This window comes from Vitis riparia, chromosome 16 (genome assembly GCF_004353265.1).
Source record: "Vitis riparia cultivar Riparia Gloire de Montpellier isolate 1030 chromosome 16, EGFV_Vit.rip_1.0, whole genome shotgun sequence".
In the NCBI taxonomy this organism is placed as follows: Eukaryota; Viridiplantae; Streptophyta; class Magnoliopsida; order Vitales; family Vitaceae; genus Vitis; species Vitis riparia.
Window position 1 is genome coordinate 5,587,430 of NC_048446.1, and position 26,237 is coordinate 5,613,666.

The window sequence follows — 26,237 nt, forward strand, 5'->3', positions numbered from 1 at the left end:
GATCTTAGCTTTAACAATGATTTGGATTCTGGAAATCTGGAGTGGCTGTCTCATCTTTCTTCTTTAAGACTCCTTGACCTGAGTCATGTTAGCCCAAGTAAAGCCATCCATTGGTCACAAGCAATTAATAAACTCCCTTCTCTCATTCGCTTAAACTTAGGAGACTGTAGCCTCCCTCCCCTCACCACCCCGTCTCTTTCCCATGTTAATTCCTCTGCCCCTCTTGCTTTCCTTGACCTCTCTGATAATTATGATCTCGCTTCTTCAGTATACCCATGGGTGTTCAACTTTAGTACCACCCTTGTTCATCTTAGTATCTCTGAGAGTAATCTAAATTGTTTGATTCCGGATGCTTATGGGAACATGATTTCTCTTGCATATCTAGATCTCAGAGCCTGTGCATTAAAAGGTGAGATTCCAGAGTCATATATATGGGAACAGGAGTTCCCTTACATATCTTGATATGTCTGAGAATCCACTACAGGGTGCAATTCCAGACGTATTTGGGAACATGCGTTCCCTTAAATATCTTGATCTCTCTCAGAATCAACTGCAGGGTTCAATACCAAATACAGTTGGGAACTTGGCTTCTCTTGAACGACTCTATCTCCCCGTGAATCGACTACGGGGTTCAATTCCGGAGTCATTTGGGAACATGACTTCCCTTACATTTCTTGATCTCTCTGAAAATCAACTACAAGGTTCAGTTCCAGAGGCATTTGGGAGCATGACTTCCCTTACAGAACTTCATCTCTCCTCCAATGGACTACATGGCTCAATTCCAGAGGCACTTGAGAATGTGAGTGCCCTAATCTATGAAGGTGCGTCTTAAATACTTTTATACAATCAATACTTGCTAGTCAAGTGATAACTATAATGAGAAAATTATTTGATTTTTATACTTTATTTAAAGGGTGCCAATCTAATATCCATCGAGATTATTATCTTGACTTGCTTACCTTATCTTTTATATATTGATAATGACCTAGTTACTATAAACAAAACCGGTAACTTTTGGAAATGTAGGACATGCATACCTCTCATGGTATGTGGTATTATAGGACTAAATTTCAGAGTTTAAAGTATTTGTTTTAAAACAAACAAGCAAACATATTCCTTTTAAGACAATTTTTTTTTGTTAAAACTCTTGCATTTCTAAAAGAAAAATAATAATGTCCTAATAATTTGTAAATAAATTACTCAATATTAGAACATATTTTAAAATAATTTTAAAAAGTGATTGTAAATATGATTTTTTATAATTGACTTATATGCTCTTCTCTTTTCGCTTTTAGGAAGAAAAAAAGTTTAATTTTTACTACTAATTCCAAAAAATTGGCAAAACTTACACAACAAAAACAAAAAAAAAAAAACAAAAAAAAAGAATTTTAAAAATAAAGACATATAATGAAAATTAAGTAGTAATATTCTCTTATTGGAAGCTTAATTAAACATATATCCAAAAATAATTAAAAATGTTGGTAGAAAATCATCCAAAAACATTTTTCATGTGATTACCTCGTTCTAATTTTTAATGTGAAAAAATTAATTTAGTCATATAAAATAAGGATTCTTAATTTTATGTTATAATATATTAAGTTAAATTTAAAATTATGTCGACAATGGATGTTCTTTAGTTTTTTTTCTTGAATTTGAACTTCTAAAAAAATTACATAAACGAATGAATTTATTTCTAGTTTTTTTTATAAATAATTGTTAGATTGATATAGAAAGAACCAATTTTATGTCAAGTAATTTCCTTTCAAACTAAATTCATTTGGTTTTAATACTTCGGAAAATGGATTATTTATTTTATAGAGTTTGGAAAATGGTTTAAAAGATGAGAGTAGATTATTGCGGCGGAGCAGACAATTACCCCCACTACATTTGGTTTATCAATGACGAATTTAATTTAATTTAAAGCTTTATCTTGATTGCCTATAAATGGAATACTTTTACAAAATAACATAAGTGCATCCATCATAGCTTGAACCCCATACCATGTAAAAGAAATATATATATATATATATTATTTTGCACAAATAATTATGCAAGGTGGGAGAAAGAATCTAATAAATTTATAGTTTGTGTAGGGTTAAATGTCTTTTCTTTTTTATCTTTATGCTGCCAGGTAGGTTTAGAAACAATATTTTTGATTTTCTAGATGGTTTAGGTTTACACAAAGTATTTGGCCAAAGCTATCTAAATATTTCTAATTATTTTGAAAATTATAGATAAATTTTTATTTTATTATTTTTAATATATAGATAATAATAAATATTTTTAATAAAATAAGTTATAAAAATATAATTATTTAATTATTTATAAAATATATTTATTTTAATATAATTAAAAAAATTTAAAGTTATTTTTTAAAAAAAAATTCAAAAAAAAGTTAAACAGGGCGAGTATAGGAATTTATCATACTCGCCTATCCCGTCCCGTCCCGCTCCGTTTAATTTTTTAAATGGGACGGAGATGAGAATTATTTCAAATAAATGGGGCAGGGTTGGGATGGGGGCGATCGTCCCGAACCCGCCCCGTTGCCATCCCTAGCTTCCACTAAAGACGATTTCAAACTTTGAAGAATTGGGGCAGGCATTTACAATGCAATATATACATTCTATTCGACAATAGAAGGAACTAGAAGTGTTGTTTCAAGTCTGAAAAGTTGCAGGGAATTCATATTCATTTACATGAACCACTAATTCCTCCCATGATATTGAAATGTATGTAAATTTAATTTGTATGAATCATTAACTATGGCATGATCTTCTTCTATAAATAAATAAGCTACTTAATATATCTTTTCAAACCTCAATTCTACATTTCGTTGTTTCACATAAAATATTAGTGCATTTGTTTTATTAAAGCATAATTTTGATTTTGCTTAAAACTGAATCATAATTTCAATTGCATTTAAAATTTTAAGAGTCAAAGGTTAGATAATGGAGGAAATTAAAAGAGAAGTATTTACACCAATTTACAGACAATATTATTTTCTAGTATGGATTATATTTGGATTCCAATTGTAAAATGGTTTTAAGAATCAATTATTTTAGCATTGTTATTCAAACTATGCATAGATAGGGGAAAAAATAAGGAAAAATACAATATTTTTAATGTAATTTGGGCGATCGATGTTAGCCTTCCAGGCTCAGAGTGCACCAATGCTCTGGTTGTGCTTTAGAACAATGTTGATCCTTGATTCTACACAAAAAAAAAAATAGTTGTGATTTTTTTTCTCTCTTTGTTTTTTCTTTTTAGCGAAAACAACAATAATAAGAATGTTTCTTAAATTAAATATTTTTCCATAAATATGACATTTATATCAATTTAACTTTATAATATAACAACCATATATTTATTTTTATTTTTCGGGTTTTAGGGTCTATCATAATTTCTTTTACATATTTATTTATTTATTATTATTATTATTATTTTTGCAATTCTGACATTTTGGACTATTGTATGATTTCTAATTTGTCCATGACTTTTCCTTTCATTTACAATCACTTGTTGTTGTTAGTCAAATTATTTTATTATGCTACTTGACAATTTTGAATTTTTTTCATGTGATTACCTCGTTCTAATTTTTAATGTGAAAAAATTAATTTAGTCATATAAAATAAGGATTCTTAATTTTATGTTATAATAGATTAAGTTAAATTTAAAATTACGTCGACAATGGATGTTCTTTAGTTTTTTTTCTTGAATTTGAACTTCTAAAAAAATTACATAAACGAATGAATTTATTTCTAGTTTTTTTAAAAAAATAATTGTTAGATTGATATAGAAAGAACCAATTTTATGTCAAGTAATTTCCTTTCAAACTAAATTCATTTGGTTTTAATACTTCGGGAAATGGATTATTTATTTTATAGAGTTTGGAAAATGGTTTAAAAGATGAGAGTAGATTATTGTGGCGGAGCAAACAATTACCCCCACTACATTTAGTTTATCAATGACGAATTTACTTTAATTTAAAGCTTTATCTCGATTGCCTATAAATGGAATACTATTACAAAATAACATAAGTGCATCCATCATAGCTTGAACCCCATACTATGTAACAGAAAAATAAAAATTTATTTATATATATATATTTATTTTGCACAAATAATCATGCAAGGTGGGAGAAAAAATCTAATAAATTTATAGTTTGTGTAGGGTTAAATGTCTTTTCCTTTTTATCTTTATGCTGCCAAGTAGGTTTAGAAACAATATTTTTTATTTTCTAGATGGTTTAGGTTTACACAAAGTATTTGGCCAAAGCTATCTAAATATTTCTAATTATTTTGAAAATTATATATGAATTTAATTTCTTTCATATTTTCTTTCTTTTATACTTTTTGAAAACAACTTTGTAGGGACACAAAAACTAGTTGGCACATGTAACATTAAGAATATGAATCAATTTCCATAGGATTGATGTTCTCTACCAAGTAATGGCTAAAGATATTGAATAAAATAAAAGGATGACCATCAAGCTCACTAGCTCCCTTTCCCATATAGTAACACAAGTAGAGGAGTAATAAATTTCCCTTGTTGCTATGTGCCCGACCCACCGCTTAGAAGAAAATTTCAAACATAAAATATGACGTTTTATCCGTATAGGTCATTGAATGAGTGGAAGGGCTTTCCTATTTGGCTGAAAAAACTTGTTCGTCGCCAACTGATCGTAGACCCCCATAGAACTGATCCGAAGTCAACCCCAAAAAACAAGAGTTTTAGGGTTGGTTATCTCAATTAGATGGGAATCCTTAAATATGACCAAGGTTAAATTTAAAATGAGATAAGTTGTAGAAACATTCTCCATAATAAAAATGGTTGAAGAATATCAGCCACACAATTTGTGTTGCTTCACCACTGCATAATGATACACTTATTATTAACATAATAGCTTGATCTCTATTACATAACAACTTAGTCCCAATAACCTAATGACTTATATTATAATGTAGCAAATATACTTTCATCAGAACAACCTTTAAATACTGTAATTGTACCACAATAAACCATGTGTAGCAACCTATATATGGGGGCCAACAAGTGGCAACAAGTGATTTTAAACAATCAATTTTTTTTTTGTCATTTTACTACTCATTAAGCCTTTTGATTGCCCATGGCTGACTTAATCGTCGGAGAGAGGTTGGCCTGACCGGCCTCCTCACTTTGACTTTATGTTTATGTTTGCAGAAAGAAGTTGATTAAAGGAACATCCTAGAAGTTGGGCCATTATAAATTCAGAAGGCAAACACAAATTGACGTTACTTATGGGAAAGTAAAGAAGCCATCCAACAACTATGGTGCAAACACGGGCTAATAGCAAGCAACTGCAAGAAGATTTTCCACAACCTTCATGACTCCAACAACAGCTAGAAGCTATGGAAAGGACTTTGAAGTTCTGAAGTTTAACATGATATTGTGAGAGGAGGCCTCCAAGGGATTAATTAAGAATTCTGAAGTTTAACTTGTTCAATGGCATAGATGACACTCTTGAGGATTTGATGCTCGTAAGATAAATAATGATACTAGCTTAGGATAATAACCCATTCCTATGTAAAGTCCTTCCATCCTACCTCTAGGGACTAGCATTGATATGGTTCTACTAGCTTCCACTAGGGATGGCAATGGGGCGAGTCTTTTCAGGTACCCTCCCCGCCCTGCCCCTAATGGGACGGGGTTTAATTTTAATAAACGGGTTTGGAAATTTTTTTTTTTAACCCGGGGCGGGTTCAGGTATTGCCCCATCCCGCCCCGCCCCGCCTCGATTATATATAAAATTTAATTTAATTTATAATTTAAAATTAATTTAATTTAATTTTTATTTTATTATTTTTAATATATAGATAATAATAAAATAAGTTATAAAAAATACAATAATTTAATTATTTATAAAATATATTTATTTTAATATAATTAAAAAATTTTAAAGTAATTTTTTTAAAAAAAAAAATCAAATTCAAAAAAAAGTTAAACGGGGCCCGCCCCGCCCTACCCCATTTAATTTTTTAAATGGGACAGGGATGTGAATTGTTTTAAATAAACGGGGCGGGGTTGGGATGGGGGCGACCTGTCCTGAACCCGCTCTGTTGCCATCCCTAGCTTCCACCAAAGACGATTTCAAACTTTGAAGAATTGGGGCGAGCATTTACAATGCAATATATACATTCTATTCGACAATAGAAGGGATTGGAAGTGTTGTTTCAAGTCTGAAAAGTTGTAGGGAATCCATATTCACCTACATCTAATGGTTCAACATTGACTCTAATGATTCTTCTACTTATTTTAGAGTATTTATGTGGCTACTCTAATGATTTTTAAATGAATGTAGATTTATTTTACATGAACCACTAATTCCTCCCATGATATTGAAATGTATGTAAATTTAATTTGTATGAATCATTAACTATGGCATGATCTTCTTCTATAAATAAATAAGCTACTTAATATATCTTTTCAAACCTCAATTCTACATTTCGTTGTTTCACATAAAATATTAGTGCATTTGTTTTATTAAAGCATAATTTTGATTTTGCTTAAAACTGAATCATAATTTCAATTCCATTTAAAATTTTAAGAGTCAAAGGTTAGATAATGGAGGAAATTAAAAGAGAAGTATTTACACCAATTTACAGACTATATTGTTTTCTAGAATGGATTATATTTGGATTCCAATTGTAAAATGGTTTTAAGAATCAATGATTTTAGCATTGTTATTCAAACTATGCATAGATAAGGGAAAAAATAAGGAAAAATACAATATTTTTAATGTAATTTGGCGATCGATGTGAGCCTTCCAGACTTAGAGTGCACCAACACTCTAGTTGTGCTTTAGAACAATGTTGATCCTTTAGAACAATGGTGATCCTTGATTCTACACAAAATAAATAAATAAATAATAGTTGTGATTTTTTTTCTTTCTCTCTCTCTTTTTTTTTTTTTTTTGCGAAAACAACAATAATAAGAATGTTTCTTAAATCAAATATTTTTCCATAAATATGACATTTATATCAATTTAACTTTATAATATAACAACCATATTTTTATTTTTATTTTTCGGTTATGGGATCTATCATAATTTCTTTTACATATTTATTTATTTATTTATTTATTTATTATTATTATTATTATTATTATTATTGCAATTATGACATTTTGGACTATTGTATGATTTCTAATTTGTCCATGACTTTTCCTTTCATTTACAATCACTTGTTATTGTTAGTCAAATTATTTTATTATGGTACTTGACAATTTTGAATTTTTTTTTGTATTTATTTCTTGATTATAATTTGGATGATTTTTTGAGTCCTTTATTTTTAATTTTTTCATAAGAATATTTTGTAATAATTATGAAATTATACATGTCAAAGTAGAATATAAAACTCATACGAATATGAATGAGTATTAGAAACTTCACATTAGTTAACCATTTCAATCAAAATAATTGGATATAGTTGCTTCAAGTTTGTTGCACTTGCTCATTAAATTACCATGACTTCAAGTTAGTTATTCAACCAAAATTTCTTTCAGAATTTGATATTACAATGTTAAAATGGAATTAGTATGATAAAGTTTTTTATTCAAGAATTTTGACTCCTCATAGAGGATTTTATTTGAAGGTTCATACTTTTAATGTTTGGTTTTTGCGTCTATTGATTATAAAACTTTAGACAAAGATCTCCCCCCTCATTGACTTCCTTTTGTAAAAATTTTGTTATTGAAGATTACTTAGAGAGAGACTTGATGTTTGTCTCAAAATTTTTCTTATTCTTAGAACCATTGAGATTTTATTGGAATCTCATCTAATATACTTGTATTTGGGTTAAGTAGAATCTCAATTGAGCTTTTTTTCCTTAGGTTATGTTTGGTTCCCGGAAAATATTAAAGAAAGAAAAAAAAATGTTAAGGAAAATTGTTTTCTCATGTTTGGCTTCACTATAAAAAATATAAAAGAAAATTAAATATAATTAAAATTAATTTAAAATTTATATATTTTAAAATTATTTAATCTTGCTATAATAGAGAGAAATAAATAAAATAAGTTTGAATGAATGTATCAAAATAATTTATTAAATTTTTTTTTTTATTTTCCTTCATTTTTTCTTTCCTTCTACTTTTCCTCTCTATTTTATTTCCTTCGCATTTTCCTTATTTTCTAGGAACCATATATAGTCTTAATAAATTCCCATATTGTCAAGATTTTTTTTAAAAAAAAACGATTGCTTCAAGATAATTAATGTTGCACCGAACTTCTCACTATTGAATAAATTATGTAGCCTTTCGATTTTTTTTATACAAGTAATTTATTTAGTTATTTCATTCCTTCTTTTATCAATGCCCTATCATTTTCAACTGATTTAGTTGCAACATGTATAGTCAAGATCATTCTAAAGAACAACAAACCTTGGAAGTAAGACATGGTTGCTTCTTCTTGAGTAGCTACAATTGGTTTCATAATGCATGTCACTTCATATATTGAATCCTTAATTTCACATAAATACCTTGACCAACTAAATATTTGGCATGCAGTATCATACAGTGTAAAAGTAATCTTTGTTTTTCTTAATGAGTAAACCAACTGAGAATCGAAATATATCCTCCTTGAAATGTATTGTCCTTACTGTTCAGCAAGCTATAAATTATGTAATTAAATATGCTAGACCTGTTTGACCATCCTCTTATTGCCACCTCAGAGAATGGATGATTCTCTTCTTGGAGGATAATTCCCTCTTGTCCCAGCATGTGCAAGATCATAGGGAATAAAGATGTACTTAGACTTAGTAGTTCCAATCCAAGATTTATTCGTTCTTTTTTTGGATCTCCTGGTTCTCACATGCATGGACAAGGTTGATGATACATTGTCATAGCTAGAGCTAGGCATGGCTAAGTACAAATTCAATTACCTCACAATGCATCAGATGTGGTTTCCTTACCACATCTTAAGCCTGAATCTGAAGCCCCAATCCTTGTTGGAAACATCAATCTTAATCATAACCTGCCTATTAAAAAATTGATGGTATCCACAACCTGGTTCAGTCCTATATGAAATACTTACCAACCAACCATGGATAATATTCTTGTATTTGTGGGAATGACAAGAAATTGCTTGCCAATCCTTTGAGTGAAGAGAAACCCGAACAAGTTTTCTTGATGGTGTGAATTTGAGGTAGCTTAATTTTCTACTAGTGCAATGGGTGAATCCCAAATCCATCAGTGGAAAGAGATAGGCTTCAAAATTGCTTTATGGGGCTTGTGTTATGAGATGAAATGATAGTGCATCGTTTTGTTTCATTTGAAATTCTGCTTGGATTTTCTTATTACCAAAAGATGCCTAATCTCTTAAATCTACTTGGATTACTCATTACCAAGAGATGTTCATATCATTGCATCAATTGCACGTCTATCATTTCTCATTTTACCAAATAGCTTCCGAGTGTGAAAGCAAAGGTTGATAATAGTAACATTCCATATAAACTTATGTAAGACATTAACAAGAGTCTTTACAATGAATTCCATTTTTTCCCAAATTATTCTCATTTGTGATGTATTTTTAAAATTATTATTCATGTTTATTTTATTATGATCAATTTTCTGTCATATAGTCATTTCATAATTTCATTTAGGTTATGTTTGGTTCTCGGAAGATTTGAGGGAAAGAATAGAGAGAAAAAGTAGGTAGGAAAGAAAAAGTGAAGAAAAATTAAAAATAGAGATTCGAAATTAATGGATTATTTTTATATGCTACTTTAAATTCATTTTATTTATTTTAACTAATTGATATAAAGATTAAATAATTTAAAAATATTAAAGGAAATTATTTTTCAACCTTTGAAAAGGTCTTGGAAGTTTACCTAAAATTTGCGAGGCTTTGAAAGTAAGTAGAGTTGAAGTAGAAGGATGCTAATGTAATTTTACTAATTAATTTGTTTTACTTTTAGTACTTTGTCCATTTAGTTTCCAATTAATTAATTGATTTTTATCTTTTCCTTGGGATAGACTCTTCGTCATATATATGTTTAGCTTGGGCAGATAGAGAGGGCATTTGATAAGAGTTAGAAAATTCACCCACTTGCTACCTAAATACTTGTTTGTTCTTTCATGGTTATATTTTTGTAATGGTCTGCACCCAACCGTATAAATATTGTCTGCTCTAGACCCAAATGGGCTCTCATGGCTTTAAAATGCATTTATAAGGTTAAGAAGAGTCTCTCTATATATAGTACCATAAATTTTCTCTCCTATCCAATGTAGGACATCACAAATACACCCCCCCCCCCCAACCCAATGTAGACACAACGTCCTCCTTATGTCCCAAGGGATTGTAGGACCAAATAAACAAACACCCTTTATGGGGTCAAACAAACTCCCACATTGAGGTCGGGGATTGACTCTAATACCATTTGTATTGGTCCGCACCCAATAGTGTAGATATAGTCCGCTCTAGACCCAAGAAACCCTCACAACTTTAAAACACCAAGAACTTTTCACCCTATCCGACATGGAATGTCACAATTTCTGAAAAAAAATATTATTGTGACCTTGATATATATTCCTCTATAGAGCTAATACCACCTAGGTGGTATTTTCAAAACAAATCTGTTACTGAAATGAATTCTTATTCAAGGAGAACCTATTTCCAAATTGAATCCATGACCGAATACAAATGTTAAAACTTTAACATCAACAATAAATCCAAAAAATTTTAACCCAAAAATAAAAAATAAAAAATAAAAAATTATACATCAATTTTCAAAATTATAGAGTAATTTCGATAGGATTACATGATATATATAAATTTATGCTTGTCCACGAATATATCCAAAAAAAAAAACCAACAACTATACATGATGAAAGAACCTATACATGATCTTATGCTCTCATAAAAATATATTTTTTTTAAAATATAGATAAGTACTCAAATTTTAACCTATTGCAAGTAGGAAAAAAGCTACATTCGTTTAAGTTTGTATGTAAAAGTATTTTTATTTTTATTTCTTTTAAAAGAATTGAGTTATTGTAACGCCCAAGTATTTTTTTAAGGGCAATTTAGGAAATTACTAATAATAATTAAATTAGTTAATTAATTAATTTAATAAAGTGGAAGAGGGGTAAAAGTGTAATTTTACGAATAAATACCCTAGGTATAAATTAGAAATTCTATTTTTTCCTGTTCTTTTCTTAATAGAGTTCCTGTTCGCAGAATTTCAGAGAACGTAGGTTGGAGTCAGATTTCAGGGTTGAAGAACAGATCTCTATAGGTAAGATTCTAACCCCTAGTTTAATATTTTAGATTCATTGATTAATTTCAAACACATTAGATATCTTTTGGAAAACCCAAATCTAGATTGGGGTTTGTCTATTTAGTTTTTAAATCAAAACATTGAAAATTCATGAACATTAATTATTTCATTGGTAAAAAAAAAAATGGAAATTTTAGAAATTAGGAATTTCCTAAATGTTTAGAAAAAAAAAATTAAATTATGAACATGGGGCAGTTTATTGTTGGAAATTGAGAAACTTTGAAATTTAGAAGAATAAATCTGAGTAAAAAAAAATGAAGGAAATTTCTGGGCGTGTTGTGGCGGCAGGTGATAGCCAAAGAATAATAAAAAAATAAAAAAAATAAAATAAAATAAAAGACTTGTTGGTTATGTTGTGTGCAGTGGGAATGAGAGAGTGAGAAAATAATATTTTAGTAATAAAAAATAAATTCTCGTGTACTGGAGTGGCAGAGAGTGTAAAAAGAATGTTTTTCATATATATATTATATTAATAAAGTAGTAATGGGTAGAAAAGAAAAGAAAAAAAAAAGTGAGGTACAGGTGTTAGGAATGGGTAGTAATGCTGAGTATGAAGACTAGTATAATATGGAATTAGGTGTTGGAACTTGTTAGCCCAAGGGTTCTCCTAATCAGGTTTTGATGATAACAAACCATGGTTAAGTGACTAATTGTTTTAAACTATTAAGAATCCCAGGCTTAATCTCAAAAATTCATCAAGGATCAAACGAATACGGGATCGAGATCATTTGGAAGACTTGTGATCATAGGAAATGAATGTAAGATGATAGCATGAGTGCACTTAGGATGTTCATACCTTTTCATGCATCTTAGAAAACTCGGTTTATTCTCTAAAACTTGATTTTCTTTAAAACCCGAGTTTTATCAAATATACCTTAGGCAAATTGATTCAAAATTGGCATTTTAACTCACCTAAAGACTTTGCCTAAGTATTGGAAAAGAAAGAAATAAAAAAGGATAGGTTTTCGGGGCCAAAAGGCTCAACCGGTCGTGGCTATGGCCAACCGGCTCAACCGGTTGGGGAACCGATCGACCGGTTTCCCTTGTCCGGTCGAGGTCCGATCGAGGGAGACACAAAAACTTTCTCTCTCTCCCAGTAGCTTTTTCTTCCCGGTCGAGCCTCACCCTTGTCCGGTCGAGGTCCGGTCGATGTCCGGTCGAGGCAACGGTAACCTGCCATGCATTAAATGCACCGACGGCTAGTGATCCGGTCGACCCTTTGCTCGTCCGGTCGAGGCTACTTTTCTGCTGTTTTTGTCTCCCGAGCTTAGAAACCTATAAATTGAGAGCTCCCCTTCATTTATGAGTAAGAGAACAATTGCATTCAAAGCCTACCTACTTGTTCTTGATCAAAAAGCTCTCATTTTCTTTCTAAGTGCATCAAACCATCACTTGCATATTCTTAGTGCACTCTTGCAATTCATCCTAGCTTTCTCTTGTACTTGAGCCATCCTTAAGCTAGGTTGAGAGTTTCATCCTTGTGTAAACTGAGTGTGAAAGCCTTCAAGTAGTTCAAATCTTGAAGAGATTGTGTGAGAGCCCATTGGAGCCGGAATCCAAGTGTAAGACGATTGAAAGCTTGATTGAAGCTTCAAGTTAGTGGAACCCTCACTCGGTTAGGAGATTGAGGAGAGTGGACGTAGGCAAGGGAGGGTCGAACCACTATAAACCCGAGTTTGAATTCTCTAACTTTATCTCTTTCCTTTATTTATTTTGTGCATATATTATTGTGTGAAAAAAGATTTTGAAAAACCCAATTCACCCTCCTTTTGGGTATTTTCCTTAATTATTCATAGCCTTTGTTTTATCAATTGGTATCAGAGCTAGACCTCTTGCTTAAGACTTAATCGTCTAAGAGGAAAATGGCTATTCCATCAGGCTCATCTCAAACTGAAAATTGTTCAAAACATAGAGTTCCATTCTTTACGGGAACCGACTATCCCTATTGGAAAGCTAGAATGACTTGGTTCTTACAATCAACTGATTTAGATGTATGGGATGTCATTGAAGATGGCTCAACTTTTCCCACTAAATTAGTTGATGGAGTTTTGGTTCCAAAACCCAAGAAAGAATGGAATGAGCTTGATAGAAGAAATTTTCAATTAAATGCTAAAGTCGTTTATACTTTGCAATGTGCTATGGATAGGAATGAATATAATAGAATATGCCAATGTAAATCTGCTAAGGAAATTTGGAGATTGCTTGAAATAACTCATGAAGGAACTAATCAAGTGAAAGAGTCAAAAATTAATATACTTGTCCATAACTATGAATTGTTTTCAATGAAAGAAACTGAAACTATTGTTGAGATGATCACTAGGTTCACTGAAATTGTCAATGGCCTTGAAGCATTGGGAAGGGTCATAAATGAATCTGAAAATGTGATGAAGATATTGAGGTCTCTCCCCTCAAAGTGGCATACAAAGATCACCGCTATTCAAGAAGCTAAAGATTTGACCAAGCTACATATGGAAGAACTCTTAGGGTCATTACTGACCTATGAAATCAGTTTGACAAAGCAACTACAAGAAAGTGAAGACAAAAAGAAGAAAAGCATAGCTCTCAAGGCTACAACCAAGGAAGAAGAAGATGTTGAAGAAGAAAAACCAAGTGAAGAAGATGATGATTTAGCTCTCATCACAAGAAAGCTAAACAAGTACATGAGAGGTGAAAGGTTTAGAGGGAAAAGTTTATCTCTAGAAGAAATCCCTCAAGAAGAGAATCCTCATCACATGGTGACAAGGAAAAATGGGAAGAGAAAGGAGATTTGATATGCTTCAAATGCAAAAATCCGGGACACATTAAATATGATTGTCCTCTCTACAAATTGAAGCCAAGAGAAGAATGAAGAAGGCAATGATGGCCACTTGGAGTGAGAGTGAAGAATCTTCCGAGGAAGAAAAGGAAAAAGAAGTGGCAAACATGTGCTTCATGGCAATAGATGATCTTGATGAGGTAAACTCTAACTCTAGTGATGAAGATATGCATGCTATTTTTGAAGAACTATATGAGGATTTTGAAAAACTTAGTTTAAAAAATAATTCTCTTAAAAAGAGAATTCAAGAACTTGAAAAAGAACTTGAGGAAGTGAAAGAAAAGTTTTCGATTGATGAAATTTCTAAAACTCATCTTGAAAAAGAGAATGAGATTTTAAGAAATGAAAATGAAATTTTGAAAAATAAAATGAATGGTTGACCTCCTCTCTTTCAATTTTCTCTTGTGGACAAAAGTCCTTTGAAATGATCTTAGCAAGCCAAAAATGTGTTTTTGACAAACAAGGACTAGGATTCAAATCTTCAAAGAACCAAAAGTATTTTAAAAACTATTTTGTAAAAGAATCCTCAAGTGAATGTCCTTCCACTATTTGTAACTTTTGTGGAAGAGGAAGGCACATTAGTAGTACATGTCCCTTAAGAAATGGTGCTCAAAAGAATTCAAATGCTAAGGTTAAAAAGGTTTGGGTTGAAAAATCCAAAGTTACTAACCCTCAAGGACCCAAAAAGACATGGGTACCTAAACCAACTTGAATTCTATTTTGTAGGGCTCAAAGGAGGATAAGTGGTTCTTGGATAGTGGGTGCTCAAGACACATGACCGGGATGAATCCAAGTTTGCCTTCCTTACAAAGAGAAAAGGAGGATATGTCACCTTTGGAGACAATGCAAAAGAAAGAATCATTGGTCAAGGTAACATAGGTAATGGTACATCCTCCCTTATTGAAAGTGTTTTATTAGTAGATGGTTTAAAACACAATCTTTTGAGCATTAGTCAACTTTGTGACAAAGGTTTTAAAGTAATTTTTGAAGCATCTCATTGTATCATCAAGGATATTCAAAATGACAAAACCATCTTCATGGGCCATAGATGTGAAAATGTATATGCTATAAATATTTCAAAATATGATGGTCATGATAGATGTTTTTCAAGCATGCATGATCAAAGTTGGTTGTGGCATGGAGGTTGGGACATGCTAACATGGACCTCATTTCCCAACTCAACAAAGATGAACTCGTTAGAGGCCTTCCCAAAATTAATTTTCAAAAAGACAAAATTTGTGAAGCTTGTCAAATGGGAAAGCAAATCAAAAACTCTTTTAAAAACAAAATTTTCATCTCAACATCTAGACCTCTTGAATTGCTACACATGGATTTATTTGGTCCTTCTAGGACACCTAGTCTAGGAGGAAAATCTTATGCTTATGTCATTGTGGATGATTTCTCTAGATACACATGAGTCTTGTTTTAAGTCAAAAGAGTGAAGCTTTTTATGAGTTTTCAAATTTTGTAACAAGGTTCAAATGAAAAAGGCTTTTCAATCACTTACATTAGAAGTGATCATGGGAGAGAATTTGAGAATTTTAACTTTGAGGAATATTGCAATAAGCATGATATCAATCACAATTTTTCGGCTCCTAGAACTCCTCAACAAAATGGGGTAGTTGAAAGGAAAAATAGAACTCTTCAAGAAATGGCTAGAACCATGCTAAATGAAAACAATTGCCAAAGTATTTTTGGGCCGAAGCGGTAAACACTTCTTGCTATGTTTTAAATAGAATATTGTTGAGGCCCATTCTTAAGAAAACTCCCTATGAGCTTTGGAAAAACAAGAAACCCAACATTAGCTATTTCAAAGTCTTTGGGTGCAAATGTTTTATATTAAACACCAAAGATAATCTTGGAAAATTTGATGCAAAATCCGATGTTGGAATTTTTCTTGGCTACTCAACCTCAAGTAAAGCTTTTAGAGTTTTCAATAAAAGAACCATGGTTGTAGAAGAATCCATCCATGTCATTTTTGATGAATCTAACAATTCTCTTCAAGAAAGAGAAAGTTTTGATGATGATTTAGGATTGGAGACCTCCATGGGAAAATTGCAAATTGAAGACAAAAGACAACAAGAAAAAATGGAGAGGATCCAAGAAAGAAGAATCACCTTTGGCACTACCTCCTCCTCAGCAAGTGCAAAGTGAATCAAGCCAAGACCTTCCAAAAGATTGGAAGTTTGTCATCAATCATCCACAGATCAAATCATTGGTAATCCATCAAGTGGGGTAAGAACGAGATCATCCCTTAGAAATATTTGTAATAATCTTGCATTCATCTCTCAAATCGAACCTAAAAACATAAAAGATGCTATAGTTGATGAAAATTGGATGATTGCTATGCAAGAAGAATTAAATCATTGAAAGAAGTGAAGTATGAGAACTAGTACCAAGACCTTCAAATCAAAGTGTCATTGGAACCAAATGGGTCTTTAGAAACAAAATGGATGAAAATGGCATCATAGTAAGAAATAGGCAAGATTGGTAGCCCAAGGGTATAATCAAGAAGAAGGAATAGACTATGAAGAGACTTTTGCCCCCGTAGCTAGAATTGAAGCAATTAGAATGTTGCTTGCTTTTGCATGTTTCAAAAACTTTATTCTATATCAAATGGATGTGAAAAGTGCTTTTCTAAATGGTTTCATAAATGAGGAAGTATATGTTGAACAACCACCTGGTTTTCAAGCTTTAACTTTTCAAACCATGTTTTTTAAACTTAAAAAGCACTTTATGGTTTGAAACAAGCACCTAGAGCTTGGTATGAAAGGCTTAGTAAATTTCTTTGAAAAAGGGTTTTAAAATGGGAAAAATTGACACAACTCTTTTCATAAAACCAAAGAAAATGATATGCTCTTAGTTCAAATATATGTTGATGATATTATTTTTGGAGTTACTAATGACTCTCTTTGTGAAGATTTCTCTAAGTGTATGCATATGAGTTTGAAATGAGCATGATGGGAGAACTCAATTTCTTCCTTGGACTTCAAATCAAGCAACTAAAGGAAGGAACCTTCATCAATCAAGCAAGTATATAAAGGATCTTCTCAAGAGGTTCAACATGGAAGAAGCCAAGGTGATGAAAACTCCAATGAGCTCATCCATCAAGCTTGACATGGGATGAAAAAGGTAAATCTATGACTCAACTATGTATAGAGGCATGATAGGATCCTTGCTTTATTTGACCGCTAGTAGACCCCGATATCATGTATAGTGTATGCTTGTGTGCTAGATTTCAATCTTGTCCTAAAGAATCTCACTTAAGTGTCGTTAAAAGAATTCTTAGATATTTGAAAGGGACAATGAATATTGGTTGTGTGGTATCCTAAGGGTGATAATTTTGAATTGATTGGTTTCTCGGATGCCGATTTGCCGGTTGTAGAGTTGAAAGAAGAGCACTAGTGGCACTTGTCATTTCTTAGGACACTCACTTGTCTCATGGCATAGTAAGAAGCAAAATTCGGTAGCTTTGTCAACGGCGGAACCGAATACATAGCAGCCGGTTTGTGTTGTGCACAAATCCTTTGGATGAAACAAACCTTAGTGATTTTAACTTGTCTTTTGAGCATGTTCCTATCAAATGTGATAACATAGTGCCATAAATATTTCAAAAAATCCCTGCAACACTCTAGGACCAAGCATATAGAATTAGACATCATTTTTCTTAGAGATCATGCACAAAAGGGTGACATTACACTTGAATTTGTAAGCACAAAAGATCAACTTGCCGATATTTTTACAAAACCTCTAAGTGAAGAACAATTCTCCGATATTAGAAGACAACTATGGGTTATCTCTCTTGATATGATGTTTGCATAATGAATTCTTGTGGAAATGCATTATGATTGCATAAATTTCATCTCATACGCATCATATAGAAATCCTTAGGAAAAAGGTCAATTTTTGACCAAAAATACAAATTCCCGTGGCATTAGACATAAAAATTGGGGATTTCAACTGAAAAGGGCAGGGGGAGGATCACGAGACAAGAAAATGCAAAAAAAATTGGAAATGTGACCGTTGACCGTTGACCACGTCGACCGGTTCGTCGGGGCTGGGAATTTAAAAAGCCCGCGCGCTCAGTTTTTCCACTAATCTATGCTATTCCTTGAAAGCCTCTTCATCTTCCGCCTTCAGAGACCAATTGAGCTATTCTTTGGACCGATTTCAGGGTTTTTGAGTGATTTTTACGAGATTTTGAGGCTAGGGTTCCATCTCTGGACGTTTTGGACCTCGGATCTGGACGAGTTTCTCTCTATTTGCGCGCCATCTTCTGGTTTTGCTCCTTTCCCGCGCGCCTAGGGCTTATTCGGGTTAGTCTTCTCTCTTTGATCGCTTCATTTCTTCGAGATTATCTCCATTTTTGGATTTTGGATGGCTCCTCGAAAGGAGACGGGTGCTTCAGGGCTCGAGGCAAGCGCCCTGCTGAGCCCTCTCAGCAGCCTGAGCAGACCGAGGCTCGCCGAAAGGCGACGTACGACACCGCCCTCTTCGGCTCAGTTGAGGATTATCAGAGGTACAAGACGCATTTCGCCAAGAGAAAGGTGGCTCCAGGGAGAAACATCAATTTCTCCCAACTTCAGAGCCTCAGGTTTGAGGGACTCTTCGTCAGGATGGGATGACTGCCAGTTGTGACGATTTCTGAACCTATTTATCCGACCTTAGTGCGTGCATTCTACTCCAGGATGACCTATGGACTTGGAGGACCGATTAGGACCACTGTCCGAGGAGTTGAGATTGAGCTGAGTCCGGATAGCATCTGCCGCATCTTTAACATTCCCCCTGTTGGTCTTCGAGTATATGAGGCCAAGGCATGGCCTACTATCCCAGGGTTCGAGCCTAGAGAGGCCATTCAGAGGCTGTGCGGACTTGCAGTTGCCCATGTGATGGGCAAACCTTTAGCACATAGCCTGACCGTGCCTAGCCGAGTCCTTCACCATATGATCTGCTCCATCCTATTACCACGGGGAGGACATCGGGACGAGGTCTCCTACTATGAGGCCTTTCTTGTCGACTCACTTCTCACCGGGAGGCAGATACACGTAGAATATGTGATGATGAGGCATATGATGTCCTGCTGTGAGAGCACCACACGAGTGCTTCCCTACGGTCGCTTCCTCACTCGTGTCTTCAAGGATGCTGGGGTAGATTTGAGTAGAGAGACAGAGTTTGAGGCACCCAGCATCTATGACACGTATGACGAGCATTCTCTGGGGCGCATGAAGCTTGAGAAGGCCCCCGATGGCTCCTGGGTTAGGAAAGCCGAGCGACAGGCCGAGGACATGATCAGATACACCCCGGAGTAGAGGAGGAGGATGAGATCAGAGAGATGGAGGATGGGTTGGACCCTCAGAGGGACTCTGAGCAGAGAGGGCCCGAGCTTGACATTCTGCCTCCACATCAGTCAGAGCCTATGACGACTGAGCCATCCTTCACCGCAGGCCCTTCATCTCAGCCATCATTTACCGAGCTACCATCTCAGGCTCCTCATGCTCCTGATTATCCACCTTGGATGGATTTGTCGGCACAAATCAGCTCTCTCGGGTCTCGTATGGAGGAGTTAGCAGTGGTTCATGATACTCGCTTTTATTCCATGGAGGATCGCATTGATCAGTATCAGGCCGGCTTCACCTCTCAGTTTGAGCATCTCGTACAGAGGATTGAGCGTCTTGAGAGCCGCCAGGAGAGTCAGCACGAGGAGATGATGGCTTACCTCCGTTCAGTGTTTCCACCACCACCTCCTCAACCTTGATTTTGTTTGGGATCCCCCTTCGTTTCTTTTTTATGTTGCCAAAGGGGAGATATGTTAGGATAGGGACCTTAGGAGATTTTTCATTTCCATGCATATCATACTTATGCTTTCATGTACTATTGCTCATGCTTATATATAATATGACACTCTTATTGATTCACATTGTCTTCTCGCTTTAAATTTCCTAAATTTTGTGTTGATTATTCCATGATTGGTTTGAGGGGGAGATTTCTCTGTCTCCTAGATAACCAAGGTTTGTCATCATCAAAAGGGGAGATTGTTAGCCCAAGGGTTCTCCTAATAAGGTTTTGATGATAACAAACCATGGTTAAGTGACTAATTGTTTTAAACTATTAAGAATCTCAGGCTTAATCTCAAAAATTCATCAAAGACCAAACGAATACGGGATCGAGATCATTTGGAAGACTTGTGAATATAGGAAATGAATGTAAGATGATAGCATGAGTGCACTTAGGATGTTCATACATTTTCATGCATTTTAGAAAACTCGGTTTATTCTATAAAACTTGATTTTCTTTAAAACCCGAGTTTTATCAAATATACCTTAGGTAAATTGATTCAAAATTGACATATTAACTCACCTAAAGACTTTGCCTAAGTATTGGAAAAGAAAGAAATAAAAAAGGATAGATTTTCGGGGCCAAAAGGCTCAACCGGTCGTGGCTATGGCCAACCGGCTCAACCGGTTGGGAAACCGGTCAACCGGTTGCCCTTGTCCGGTCGAGGTCCGGTTGAGGGAGACACAAAAATTTTCTCTCTCTCCCAGTAGCTTTCTCTTCCCGGTCGAGCCTCACCCTTGTCCGGTCGAGGTCCAGTCGAGGTCCGGTCGAGGCAACGGTAACCTGCCATGCATTAAATGCACCAACGGCTAGTGATCCGGTCGACCCTTTGCTCATCCGGCGAGGCTACTTTTCTGCTGTTTTTGTCTCCCGAGCTTAGAAACCTATAAATTGATAGCTCCTCTTCATTTATGAGCAAGAGAACAATTGCATTCAAAGCCTACCTACCTGTTCTTGATCAAAAATCTCTCCTTTTCTTTCTAAGTGCATCAAACCATCACTTGCATATTCTTAGTGCCTAGCTTTCTCTTGTACTTGAGCCATCCTTAAGCTAGGTTAAGAGTTTCATCCTTGTGTAAACTGAGTGTGAAAGCCTTCAAGTGGTTCAAATCTTGAAGAGATTGTGTAAGAGCCCATTGGAGCCGGAATCCAAGTGTAAGACGATTGAAAGCTTGATTGAAGCTTCAAGTTAGTGGAACCCTTACTCGGTTAGGAGATTGAGGAAAGTGGATGTAGGCAAGGGAGGGCCGAACCACTATAAACCCGAGTTTGAATTCTCTAACTTTATCTCTTTCCTTTATTTATTTTGTGCATATATTATTGTGTGGAAGAAGATTTGAAAAACCCAATTCACCCCCCTCCCCCCCCCCCCCCTTTTGGGTATTTTCCTTAATTATTCATAGCCTTTGTTTTATCACAGTTATCAAACATACTTTAAATGACTTATATAGTACGAGAAAACATATTGTATAAAATTCAATTGTTATGATTACAATTAAGATAATTGTTAGTATTGAAAAATATATTATATGAAATTTAATTTTTATAATTATTATATATAATTTGAGAAGAACGTTTGATTACTACCCAAAAAGTGCTATTTTGCACCTTTAATTCATTATGTTTTAAGCACTTTTGTGTAGTAGTTCTCCATTTTTATTCCAATTGACATGTTAAGGACCTAGCAATGACTTCTAATCATATTTATGGCTAGTTTTAGTGTTTTGACAGCTTTTTGGATCATTAAGACAAGCCAAGCAAAGGAGAGAAGCAAAAGAGAAAAGCAAAGAGGAAAACAGAGTGAAGAAAACAGAGGACAGCAGCTGTAGTCTTCCTTCGCACTTTTGGAGCACTTCCCGAAGTCCATTTTCTACATACTATATACCATTTCAAAGCTCAGGAAGTCAAGAATCCAACGCTTCAAACCGTGTATGATTTGGAGCTGAAATGAGGAAGTTACAGCCATTGGAAGCCAATCACTCCAAGTTGAAGGAAGAATTTTGCACAACTGCGAAATCACCCTTTTGTTGCGAAATGATTTCGCAGCCTTTTTGCACAGTGCTGTGGATTTCCCCCTGAAGTTTCACGACACGTTGGAAGCCGAACACCGCAAGCTGAAAGCTAACTTCGCAGCGCTGCGGAATCAGCTTTTTGCTGCGAAGTGATTTCGCAACCCTTTTTATGCATCTGCGAAATTTCGCAGACCTCGTTTTCACCTGCGAAATGGTCCTTAGTGCTTCCCGATATTTGTGGCCGACACTTTGAGATATTTTTCTTCAGATTTTTGTGTCTAAATTTCCATTTTCTCCTTGTATTCAGCCACTCATGTAATTCATTAGCTAGGAAGTATCCAAGGAAGGGTAAATTACCTTCCTATATAACTCTCTTGTAAACACTAAAAAAAGAGACTCTCGGGGAGCTTGTTCCAGAGATCCATCATATATAAATATCATATATAGAATCAACAAACGGAGCACTTGCTCTGTTTTTCATATATATTCTTGTTTTCTCGTTAGTTTTCTTTCTAGCCAACCAAACTCTGAGGATTTTTCCTCAGAGGATGAGAGGCTAGGCTCTTCGTATCTTGGAGTGAGGAAAGCCGGGTAAGTTTCCACATGCATAAATTGGAATTTTGTTGTTTTAGTTTTATGAAGAGAAAGTGTGACCCGTTAATGGTTTTTATCTTTTTAGTTAACTTAAAACGTCTTTAAATCACCTGGCCAACACTTGGTAAGGCAAGTGATCTCCGTCCATGGAGATGCACTAGTTTACCCCTTGCGAGCCTTTGGGAGGTGATTTGAAGGTAGGATTTTCTAGAATAGCCAACACTTGGTAAGCTTTTGGACTCCAAGGAACATCCATTAGTTATCTCTTGCGAGCTTTTGACGGGTAATCCAAGGTTAAAGATCACCTTAAATGGCAAGTGCTAAGTGAGAGGTATGAGCCATTGCAAGGTGCATCAGTGAGAGGATTTAGTGTTTGAACCCATTAATGGGAAGCATCTGTACAACACCGGTTGGAGAAGGAACTATATGTTAATTCTCTAATGCGAGGAAAAGAAACAAGTGACCGGAACTCCCTTTTTGTATGAGGAATCTGAGCCTAGTGATCTGAAACTCCAAGAAACACTTTTCTTTGTAAGTAAATCAGTTACTATTTTTGGTTAGTTTAAAACCAAACCTTTTTATTTCAAACATCTTTATGCTTTCTTTTAAAGCTAACCTTGAAATGAAAAGGCACCAATTCAGCTTTGAATTAATATCATTTGTGAAGTGAAACTTATCCCAGTGAACGGTCCTAGAGCCACTATGCTATAGTAGCTTTGTCTTGCTACCCTAGTATATGGTGTAATAGGTTATAAATTTTGTTGATTACTCCCTCAATCAAGGAGCACCAGCTGGACACGAATCAACTGAGACACCAATTGGGCACGAATCAACGTTATGACAACAAATTTCATAAAAAAAATGATGGTATGATAACTACGAGTACATAAACATAATCGACAACATGTTTAATAAAATAAAAATAGAAATAACCGATTAAAGAGATGAAATATTTCCTATATTTGTGAATTTTTCTCATCCCATGTTTTTGTTTGAATAGTAACATATTTTTGACGTAAATTGCCCTTAATTATTTGAAGTATTACACTATATTTTAGAAGAAATGATTATTTTACCAAAAAAATATAATAAGAGTATTTTTGTCAAGAGGAGGCCAAAAAATGATGAATGGTTAAATTTTCAAATTGGATTTTTAATGACCCTTTTAATCTAATAACCCGAAAAATAACCACAATATGAGAAAAGTGGAGATAATATCAAATTTGATTAGAATTTGAGAAAAAAAGATGATGGATTTATAATTATCATTCGAAAATAACATGATAAAAATTTTATTGAAAATTTTTGTATTATAATTTAATTTTGAAAAACTAACATAATAAAAGAAGTACATCAAACCCAGGTTTAGAAAAAAAATAGTCAAATAGTCATGGAAACAAAGTGGTATAGTTGCTAGATTAACTTGACAATTTACTTGATCATTAATATAGTCAAATTGTAGATCATTAATCTAATCAAATTGTATGAAAGTGATTATAAATATACATTAAAATCTATCTAATCAATAGTTTACAAATAATGATGTATTATAAATCATGGACAAAATAGTCCATTACAAAATAATGATATCTTATGGACAATGAAAAAAAATGGATATTTAATTTTTTGAAAAAAATGTATAATATATAGTATACATATTAATAATATCCAATCTAGACAAACAATTACAAAAATAATGATATATTTACACAATGAGAAAAGGAAAAAATTGGGATAGTTATGGAAGTAATGATCCACTAAAAATGAGGGTAAATTACACCCAAGAATTAAAATTGGTTGAAATATCAGATTTTGATTGGCTTGGGAATAAAATCAGGTCCCAAATTAATCTTGGCCTCTAATTGAATTTTAGTAAAGAATCTTTAAAAAAAGTATGAAAACATTATGTGTATGAGAATATTTTTGTTAGTCCAAAGATTTTTCTCATCAAATTTCATGATTACAAAATAAGGTTAAGTTTATCAATGACTTGAATTAAATGAAGTTTTAGGTTTAAATGAGAAAATTTAAAGAAAGTTCAAGCAATCATGGAAGAAAGTGACTATTAGGAAAACTTGGACCTCTTGAACATTTGAAGTGGCATAGGACATATAATTAAGATGGTGTTTGTTGGTGCACTTAAGTGTGAAACTTTCCTCATGCTTTTAAAAGCTAATTTTCATCATATTTTAAGTTTAAAAACGTTGTTTCTATCATAAAAATGGATGAATATATATATATATATATATATATATATATATTTAATTCAAAATCTTGAGTCCATTTCTAAACTTAATCTAAAGGTTTCAAGAAGGGTTATATAAGTTATTAGAAGTTTTAGACTTTAAACTAAGTCTTTTTAGACACTTTTAAGTGTAATTGGTTGAATAAGCCTTTAACCTATTAAATTGGTTGGCCCAATCCGTGAGCCCTGGTTAAGGTTCCCAAGTTTCTTTTGTCTCTTTTAGTAGTTGAGGTGTAACTAATTAAGGATAGGATCAAGGGTAATCAAGAATTGATCACACATTTAGTTAAATTCAGAAACCCTAATAATCACTTGCAAAACATTAAATGTTTGGTCGAACTAGTGCTTTGATCGATCAAGGTGTTTTTGCAACTTTTTGGGTTCTCGAATTAAAAACTATAAATCGAATTGTTCTACTACATTTATGATATGAGAACAATTACCTTCAATTAAAAAGCCTCTATTTTCTCATTTTCAAAGCTCTTCTTACATATGCATTGATTTTCTACTTGCAAATTCTTTAGTGTACATTTCAAATCCAACCTAACTTTCCTTTGTATTGTGAGCTACATTTGTTTTAAGATTGGAGATATTAAATATTTTTTTATTTACTCATTGTGAGGGGGTAAACTTCAAGTTAATTGTACATTTGAAGAAACCATCAAGGTTTATTGGAGGCTAAAAATTCAAATGTCAGAAAGTTGAACGCTTTGACATAAAAGTTTCAGTGATAGCTGAAATCTTCACTTTGTTAAGGATTTAAGGAGAGTGGACGTAAGTAAACTATTGAACCACTGTAAATGAGTTTGTAGATTTTTTTCTTTTAATCTCTTTGCTTTATTATTGGCTTATTCATTACTTTTAATATAAATTAAATTTTTAAAAAAATTAACACCTAATTTATTCTCTCTTTCTTTTTTTACTTAATTTAATTAGTCATTTTCACAATTTTGTTCCATATCCTTATAAAAAATAGGGCCATTAGAAATCGAGGCTTATTGAAAAAGATTAAGAATAACAAAAAAAAACTAGAAGTGTATATGCATAAGAAAAAGGCTTATCAAAGGGAAGGGCATTAGGGAATGTGACTTATTGAAAAAGGCTCATAACATCATATAAAACTACAAATTTGTTCACACAAAAAAAAAAGTCACCAATGTGTGAATTCTTGATGTGACACTCACTTCTAAATAAATGATGGACGTTTGAATTTTTCCACTGTTTGATTGGATATGATATATCAAAATGGAAGTTAGTGTAGAAAAACAAAAGAAGGAATTTGTCTACTAATAATAAATGGTGCCTTCATAGATTGATGGATTGTCCAAACTACAAGTAAGTCATTCTAGAAGAGCAATCAAAATATTTTTTTAGGGAATTGGTCCAAAACTAAAATTTACTTTTTTTTAAAAAAAAGATATAGCTAG

The 26,237-nt window shown here is 33.3% G+C and overlaps 1 pseudogene; it reads left to right on the plus strand.

Annotated features, from left to right (window-relative positions):
- Positions 1-463: 463 nt before the first annotated feature.
- On the plus strand, positions 464-19,433 carry LOC117933179 (annotated as a pseudogene).
- Positions 19,434-26,237: the final 6,804 nt, after the last annotated feature.